The sequence below is a fragment of the Euphorbia lathyris genome, chromosome 10, assembly GCF_963576675.1.
Source record: "Euphorbia lathyris chromosome 10, ddEupLath1.1, whole genome shotgun sequence".
NCBI classification, from domain to species: domain Eukaryota; kingdom Viridiplantae; phylum Streptophyta; class Magnoliopsida; order Malpighiales; family Euphorbiaceae; genus Euphorbia; species Euphorbia lathyris.
Window position 1 is genome coordinate 35,777,680 of NC_088919.1, and position 9,287 is coordinate 35,786,966.

General features: G+C 32.4%; 1 long non-coding RNA gene across 9 annotated transcripts; it reads left to right on the forward strand.

Moving 5' to 3' along the window:
• The first annotated feature begins 3,558 nt into the window (after positions 1-3,558).
• LOC136209330 (uncharacterized) lies at positions 3,559-8,437 on the forward strand. Of its 9 annotated transcripts, none has more exons than XR_010677491.1 (7): positions 3,561-3,777; positions 3,977-4,175; positions 4,380-4,646; positions 5,558-6,111; positions 6,228-6,337; positions 7,745-7,827; positions 8,181-8,437. It is a non-coding gene; the product is annotated as an uncharacterized lncRNA (long non-coding RNA). The 9 variants fall into 9 exon arrangements; XR_010677492.1 differs by having other exon boundaries at positions 4,394-4,646; XR_010677489.1 differs by having other exon boundaries at positions 3,559-3,777; positions 3,977-4,646; positions 5,558-6,133.
• Positions 8,438-9,287: the final 850 nt, after the last annotated feature.

Here is a 9,287-nt window from a genome sequence, read left to right on the forward strand (position 1 = left end):
AACCTATATTATTTATTTATATGTGCAATTTATATTAAACAAAGGAAGATTACATTATTAAACTGAAAGAAAAACCTATATTATTTAATTTTAATAACATGAAATTTCATGAAAAGTTTTTTTTCTAAGATTTTCATGAACAATGATTGGCATTTATTGATAATATAATAAATCGTAATTTTTTTTAATGATTCTACCATATTAAATTATACAGTTTCAAAATTCAACATTCAATGTATTATGTAATCTATTTAATATATATTTAAACGCTTTTAAAGGGTTACATTTGTGTTTTTTTTCTAATTTCTTTCATTTTCTTTCTTTAGTCAAAATAAGATTTATTTTCAATTGTGTTGTTTCACTTTTCTTTCATTTTTCTTAATAAATTTCATAAAACAAGTAAAATAACTAATTTTTTTAAAATAAAAATAAAAAAACCCATCAATTTCATATCTAATCAAAATAAGGTTTAAAGCGTATTCAGAAAAAGAGCAGCACATTAACATTAAGTACATTCTCTAAAAAACATTGGAAATACTAAAGCTAACAAATGCATTAGGAGTAAAAAAATTTATCCTAATTTATATTTTACTACCTAAATTTCATTTTGTCATAAGACTATATATGAAGTAATAATGATTAGACAATTTAGTACACTTTACCGGTCAATACCGATGAGCCCGCCTGTCCGGCCCGAGCCCAGGCCCATTTAGCCGGGCCTGGACACATAAAATTAGTGTCAAGTCCGGCCCGGTCCGGTCCAAGCTCGATTAAGTCCGCCTAGTAAATGGGCGGGCCTGGGCTATGTAAATACCCGACGGGCTTGGCCCGGCTCGGCCTGTTTTATATATATATAATCCATAAAAACCCTACATATATAAATTTATAGATAATTAAGGTTGTTTTTTTTATAGGATTTGATTATAAGATAAGGTTGAAATTTAGTGGTTTAGGCTTAAGTGGAGGTAGTCATTGTCATTTATTGAATTGTAACTTGTAAGTAGAAATAGAAACTAAGGTCATATATGATTGTTAGTTTTTCAGCTAAATAAGTAGTATTGAAGGAGAAATAATTATGCAGATTTGTTTTCTTTTATTGTTGGTACTATTCACTCGTGCATTCAGAGAAGTAAAAGTAAATTGTGAAATTTTTGTAATTAGGTTCATATTGGAATAAAGATACATTTTGACACAAAAAAAATAATCAGTATTTTTCTAAGACTTATTAACTATTATGTTTATTATTATTTATTAAAAAAAGTTAGTATTTTATTTTAATTGATTTTTTTAATATAGATATGGGCTTGGGCGGGCGGGCTTGGGATTCATTTTTTAGGCCTGAGCCCGTCCGAGCCCGACTATATTAGTGAGGGCTTGGGCTGGGCTTGGACTTATCAGATTTGATCACAAGCCCGACATGTCCGGCCCATACCGAGGTTTACACTCAACTAATATAAACATACAATACTATCATTTAATTAAAAGCAAAATACTACCTTTAAATATTTTTATGTTCCAAATTTTAATTCTCTCTCCAAACCTAACCTAACATTCTGAAGCTGAAGATAATTTGCCCTAATAGAGAGCACTTGATTGAGTGTTTGGTGAGATGACAATGACTTTGATAATTTTAAAGAGTTGAAGTGATTGCTTAAAAATTTTAGGCCTAATATTCCCTCAACCCTTTTAACTTGTCCAAATTGGTCATGTTACCCTCCAACTCATCGAATGTCCTATTTACCCCATTAGCTCCATAAAAGTGGTATTTCTCATCCCTCCATTTTCATTCTTCAGGATTAAAAATGACCGGTGTAATTGACGCGCTTGAAGTCTGACTCCTCAAATTTCACATTTCAAATTCGGTCAAAATAACCCTATTATTGATTATGGGCACGAATTAGCTCGCCCAAAGCCCGAACTGCCCGGGGGTTCCCCAAACCCCGACAATTCCAACTCAAGAAACTCATAACGCCCAACGGACCTGTATATCAGGTCTCGCCGATTCCTTCATCCACTACAACAAATGATTACTTGTGCCACAAATTATGCCACGAGAATTTCAAATTTGTGGCATAGTTTATTTTAGCCACGGGAAAAATATGTTCCACCACAAACTTATGATCACTTGATATATTTATGCCACATATGATTTTTTCTGTGGCAAATCTACACTTGTGTCACGAAATTTGCCACGGTAATTTATTTCTCGTGGCAAATCTATTTATGCCACGAGAAAAATTTGTTCATGGCATGAAATTACTTTAGCCACGAGTAATTTATTCGTAGCAAAATATTTACTCATTTTAAAGTTAATTTCTAACATTATTAATTTGTTGTTTTATTTAATATATTGGCGGGGAGACAAAAAAATCATTTGCCTTTATATATTAATGGCTTAAAGTGTTATTTAGTCCTATCTTATTTAAATTTTTTATCATTTGGTTCTTAAACTATCATAATTTCTGAAATTTTACCCAATTTGGATGGAGATTTGACAAACTTATCATCCCCTTTATATGTGGTGATGTTTCACTACAAGAATATTAAGTATTAACGAAAAAAATAAAGAGAATAATAAAATATTCTTATTAAAAGTATAATCTCAATATACAATTTATTTATTAAATTTTATTTTATTTTATTCTCCCTCATACTTTTTTTACCACACTACTAAATTCTACTCTTCGTGCTACCAAAAATTCTACTCTTCCTTATTCTTATTATATTTTATTCAGTTTAACAATAATAGTAATACCATTTATCCTCACTAATCTGTTTTGAAACTTTTCCCCAAATCTTTTAGTTTACCGCCACTCTTTCCCCTTAATTTTACTGCTCCATTCCTTTACACTTTGTTTGGATGGGGGTTAATCAAGGTAAGGTAAAGTAAGTGGAGAGGGATTACCTTATTTGTTTTGAGGGTAAATTGGAGGGTAAGGTAAGTGAGGGTAGGTGAGGAAAAAATATTCCTTCATTTTCTTTACACCCCAATTTGGAGGGGAAGCATGGTTAAGTATTTTCTGTTGATATAATTACTCTCATTCTTTTTGTCTCTAATGTTTTCCGCATGGTTAAGCATAATACTAATGTTTGAATAATAACTCTTTCAAACTATTGACTTGAACCAAGGATCGAACCAGATGAAAATCTCTACCACCCCCATTTTTGTTTTTATTATTTAAACTACTAGTATGTTGAATATTTTTTCTGTGTTTCCTATGCAAACATCCATAATTTAATTCAGTGATATGGTTTATTCAATTTGGTAGAGTGGGGACATCAAAACTTCTGTGGAATGCAAGACTGCAAAACTTGTAAATAGAAAAAGACAGTACCGAATCAAGTGGTGAGAGAAATGAATAATTTATTTAAAAGAGTAAAGATATAAGAGTAATTTTATATATAACCTTATCTTACTTTATCTTCAAACCAAATACAATTATATCATTTAACCATCACTTACCTTACCTTCCATCCAAACACAACAAGTTATTTTATAAACCTCACTTACTTTACCTTACTCTACCTTACTTTAATTAATCCTCATCCAAACAAGCCGGTAGGCTTCCCTCCATTATTTCTCCCAAAACTTCTTACAAATTCCCTATTCCGAAAATTCAATTGAATCACGACTTCATATGCTGAAACCTAAACCTGAACATCATTATTCAGCGAATGACCGACTTTTGTACTTGCCTCAGAGAAAACGGCCCCTTCCCTTTTCCCGTCTTCTGTTCTCCTGACTTCCGTTCCACCTTGGTGTTCGGCTGGCTTCAGGTTATCTTCTTCCCTTACCTGAGTGTTTAATTTCAAGTCCCTTTTAATTTCTGGGTGTCTTTAATAAGATTGTTGGGTTTATTTTCTACTCGGACTTTTGTTTTTTTTTTTACTTCGATTGGGGTTAAGATATGGTCATGTTGCATCTATTTTTACGATTTTCAATGTGATACCTCTTTGTGTAAATTGCATTATGTAGGCATACTCCGTCAGTTCTATCCTGAGCAAGCCGTGGGTTTTTTATTTTAAGAGATTGAGAAATGGTTTCTCCCCGAATAGCTATACTTTTGTTTCACTCTTTCGTTGTTGTGTAAAGATGGGGTGTGCCCAATCAAAACTTGACCAATTTCAATAATCATTTGGCTCCTTGTGATTTTTCATGGTCTTATTGTGTTTAGGTAATTCTATTTTCACTAAAGGGGTAGTTTTCCGTAAGTTAATTGTTTATTTGCATTGGTCATGTTTATAGAGATATACTTAATCTATTATATTTTCTTGTTTTAACTTGCAATTTCTGGACATTCTTTTTGGCCAAGTTAATTTTCTAACCACTTTAAACTATGAAGATGGAATTGTGCCCACTTTATTTTGCTATTCCTCAGAGATTCAAATCCAGCCTTTACGAAGGCATTGCTTTCAGGAATAGGGCCCTCTAGCTGGTTGTAGGAGATATCAACAGATGTCAAGTTTGACATGCCATCAAATGTTGACGGGATAAGACCAGAGAGCTGATTAGGGGAGAGATTCAACTTGTCGTGGTTAGTATTTTCGAAGTCTAAACCTCTCATCTCCGCTGGTCTCTTCGATTCCCTTATTATTGTATGCTTCATCAAACACCTTTTGTTGCTCTCACTCTCAAGCCACTTGAGGTAAATGCTTTTGGTACATCTTTTCCTTGTTTGATTTTAAAATTTTATGATGTAAATGAATGGTAAAATCAGCTTTTCATCACTTATAAAGCCTTTTGCGATATAATTCTCTGTTTCGCCTAGGAGAAATTGGGTATTCTTTTGATGTTTGCATCCATTTTGTATTCCACAGCATTGAAGCTAACTTTAGTTCCAAATTAACAATTTACATATTGTTGAATAAAATTGAATGAATACAAGAAGATTAAGAATTTTTTACTTATTTTGTAAAACAAAAAACCAAAATATGATTAGCCGATTTAGACTTGATTAAGTCATCAGTCCCTTTTGTTGTTCAGAATTTGGTACAAGGCATTGAAATAGTCAAATTTATTGTTATATGATAAGAATTGGTTAGGATTGATTTGGGATGCATAGTTATGTATATATGATATACCTTTTAAATGGGTATTTATAGTGCTGACGTGACATAACAATTAACATAAGCCACATTGTCTCCTAATGTTGTATTTAAAAGACAAATTAACTCTTTCTTACCAATTTGTGCCAAAATGTGATTTTGGACATTTAGACTCTAATCATTTAAACCATCCCACTCCTTCACATTCATTCAACCAATCAGATGCTGCATAATAGACAAACTAACTTGTTTTATAGAGGATGTCACTCTATATATAACTACATTCTCTGCATGTGCTTTTGGATTAAATTGTCTTTCAAACACAAATTTGAATGGCAAACTGTGCTTTTGTTGATTGATAGCAAAATTCACACCCTTCTAACCCTTCCTGTCATTAGCAGTTACATCTTATCTAAATTATCGACAAACTGTGAAGTGTTTAGAAAATGAACAATGAACTTGGTCCGATCCAACTAAGAAATGCTTAATCTAACCTCTAATATGATTGTAGCTCTCAGCTACAAATAGAATAGAGACATGGATGCGTTTTTGAGGATTGGACTGAAGGGACCATTTATTTCCCTCCCACATACAAGTACTCTAACAACTCAGACTGATATGCTGGGGATGACAGGCTCCCAAAGGGAAAGCGAAGAACACCAGCCTGGTAAATTACCTTTTCTTATTATTTTTAACTTCAAAAAGATAATGGCAATTTTCTTGCAGTGTATAAAGCCATTCGGTTGCTCTTGTTTGTGGTGCTATGTTATAGTAGAATGTGTAATTTTTTAACTGACAAAAGTAACCAGTCAAGACACATACATGCAAGTGCAATTGCATATTATGATATGGAAGAGGCCTCAACCAATTTATAATGTATTCATGGCTGAGAGGTTGAGTCCATTAATTGAAACCGTATTAGAAGAAGCATGAGTCATCCTAGAATTGAGGTGGCAGAGATTGTTCCTCGCACACTTGGATACACATGGCTAAATTTCTTCTAAGAAATGGAAGTTTTCGTCATGTGCCAGCCATTGTATGCTCTAGAGAATTGAAACATGATAGGTAATTTTGCACTATACCATAGGTAAAATCTATAACAAGTTGCATTGTGTTGACATAAAATCAACAACTTGTTAGTTTCTAACATATGTGATCCTGTTTTTATGTTCTGTGTGCAGAATCTACTCAAGTACATCCTTCACTACGTGGTACAGGGTGCAATTGCTCGAATTTCAATTCATGATTTGCGTTGTTTGAGTGTTTTCACTCCTCACTCTCCTAAAGCGGGGTAAGTTATATGGAATTTCTATAATCTTATCAATTTTCTGAAATTCATGTGGGTTTCGCTCGAACCTATTGATCTTATGGATTTCATGGTTTTATTTGTGTGTTTATTACAAACTGATGAGAATTAATGCTTTCATGTGGTTAGCAATCAGTATCAGGAGTGTTAGAAATTTGATTGATTTCCTAGAGTTCAAATTTTACTGTTAATTAGAAGTGTTAGACCATGTGTACATACAATGAATTTTACTATTGATTAGCAAATATGATGCACAATGAAGAAATTGAACAAGAGAATAAAGTTTATGTGTATTTATTATTAATTTTAAACATAACTTAGCTAACATTAGTAGGCATATTTATTGGTGATAACAAAAAAAATTATTTCTCTTGACATCTCCTAGAGAAAGATAATTGGATAAGGGAAAGCATTTATAGACAAATTTGTCATTTTGATTCATGTAATAATTTGATTATTAGACAAAACTACCTAAGTCATGGAAACTCCAATAATCCTGATGGATTATTCTAACATATTGATATATTGAAACTCTAATGAAACTAAGAAACTTTGGTTTCTCTTGCCATTGTCATGGTTTCTTGAGTGTTTTCGGTGAATCATTGAATCATTAATTTGTTATTTGTCTAATAATGTGCCTTGTGATTTTCTCGGCATTCAAATAGTGGTCAGATTGAGCCATATTCTTGTGATATTGTATCTCTTACTAGATCATTAATTACAGTTTTGGCTCTACCATTTTGAACGTGTAACATTTATTTTCTCAATATGCACATTGGATATATTGTTATCGAAATATGCCTTACGATTAACATTGCAGAATTTGAATTAAGTGTAAGCAACCATAAACTGAAATATTCTTAATTAATAATTCAAATGTAGCTTTTGCTTTCTTGCTTCCTGCTTAATTTTCTTTTCTTTTTTCTGCTTTTTTGCCATTATCTTCATCTTTGTCTCCGGTATTGTTAGTTGGCATGATTTGAGATGCAAGTGAGAATGAACATGCTTGAGAAAAATAAACCTCAATCTCTGTCTGATCTTTGTTTTTGGATATTTCAATTACGCCCGACCCATATAATTAAGTCAAATTTAGTACCGTGTCTTTTCCGGCAGCCCATGGGATTTGTATTTGCACGATACAAAAATGAATTAAATTGCTTGATAGACTCCTTTTACAAATACTTCATTTCACTTGCTTTTTGTTCAATAATTTCTATCTTGTTCTCCTTCTCTTTCTCATTTCCATTTTTTACATAGGACTTCACTTGATTACGTAACACAGGTTTTGGCCGTTCTTTCTCTTTTATTTTATTATGATTGCAGTAATATCAGCTACTTGTTTCTTTTCTTTTCCAGCATTTTAATTCCTTGTTTGGCTCCACATTTGTACAGTTGATATCCTCTCAATCATTGGTGATTCCACTTGCCTTGTTGTTGTTACTTTCTACCATTGGATGAGGCCCTATCCATTATAGGTATGTATGTAGTACATATTTGTTATTTTTTTTTTTTTCTTTCCAAAATGCATACATCTATTTATTTATTCTGCTCAAGTTGGAACATTTGCAATGCAATGTATGAATATATGATAACTAGTAGTTGTGGATAGGAAATTACAGATTTGAGTTCAGAATTTTAGAAATCACTGGATTAGTAAGATTTACTCCTATTTGTCAAAATTTTATGGATGTATGGCTCTTTATTGCCCATAGTTTTCCATTCATTTTTTATTTGTATTGATTATTATTTTTTTCCATTTTGTATTATGAGTCATGTCGAAATGTTGTTGGGTAAAATCTAATTAGTTATGTTGAATGGTAATATGCAGGTCGACGTTCATGTCCGTGAATATTTTAAGGGATGCATGGAGTTTTTTTATTGGTAAATAGCATCTCGGGCTTACTAATTATTTTAATTATGTTAAATTCTATAGTTTCTGCCGCTCTTATTCGTGTGCATGGTAAAATCAAGAAACATATATTTTTTTGTTGGATATTTTGCTTTGGATTTTTTTCACTAGGAATTTTTTGTTGGATGATAAAATGATTGATATTTATTTAATAATTATTTATTTTTGACTAAGAATGATTCAAATTTCGGATTTTATTTATTTTCTATTCTTTTGTTTATTGATTTTATTGTAGCTCTCTTCAATTCAAAAAGTTCATATAATAATAATAAAAGAGATTAAAAATTAATTAAAAAATTATTAATATTTAATCTAGTTTGCCATGATTATGTTCGTGGCTAATAAGGTTTCTAGTTACGAGTGTTCTATTTTTGTCACGTTATGCTCGTAGCTATGTAAGGTTTCTAGCCATGAGTGTTCTATTTTTGCCACAGTTATGCTCGTGGCAAAGTGGGGTTGATTGCCACGGGCTACTATGTCTTGCCACATGTATTTTACTCTTGCCACGATTTTACTCGTGGCAAAAGGATATGATTAGCCACGGTTTTTCTCGTGGCATAAAAACCAATTTATGCCACGACCATTATTTTTCCGTGGCAACTACCTAGCCACGATCACTTGTGCTACGGAAGAATTTTCGTGGCTAAATAGTGTAGCCATGGAAATACTATACTTGTGCCACGATTCTAACCGTGGCACAAGTGATGATTTGTTGTAGTGATCTCAAGAGTTGTTCTATCCTTACTTACCTCAGAAGAGAACAAACCCCCATTTTTTCCAACCTCTTCAGTCAATTGAACATCCTTCTGAACTATATGACTAACCTCATTCAACACACCCTCCCTTCGTCGTTTTTTCTGTTATATAATCTCCAACTCCTCTTCCTCATTCATATCTATGTTCACATCACATGTAGCCCCTCTAGAAAAAACCTTAGCCCCTATTAGAATTTGATTACTCAAATCCCCTGATCTTACAGTAAATGTTGGTCTATTCAGGATAGTTGTACCCTTCTCAACTGGCTGT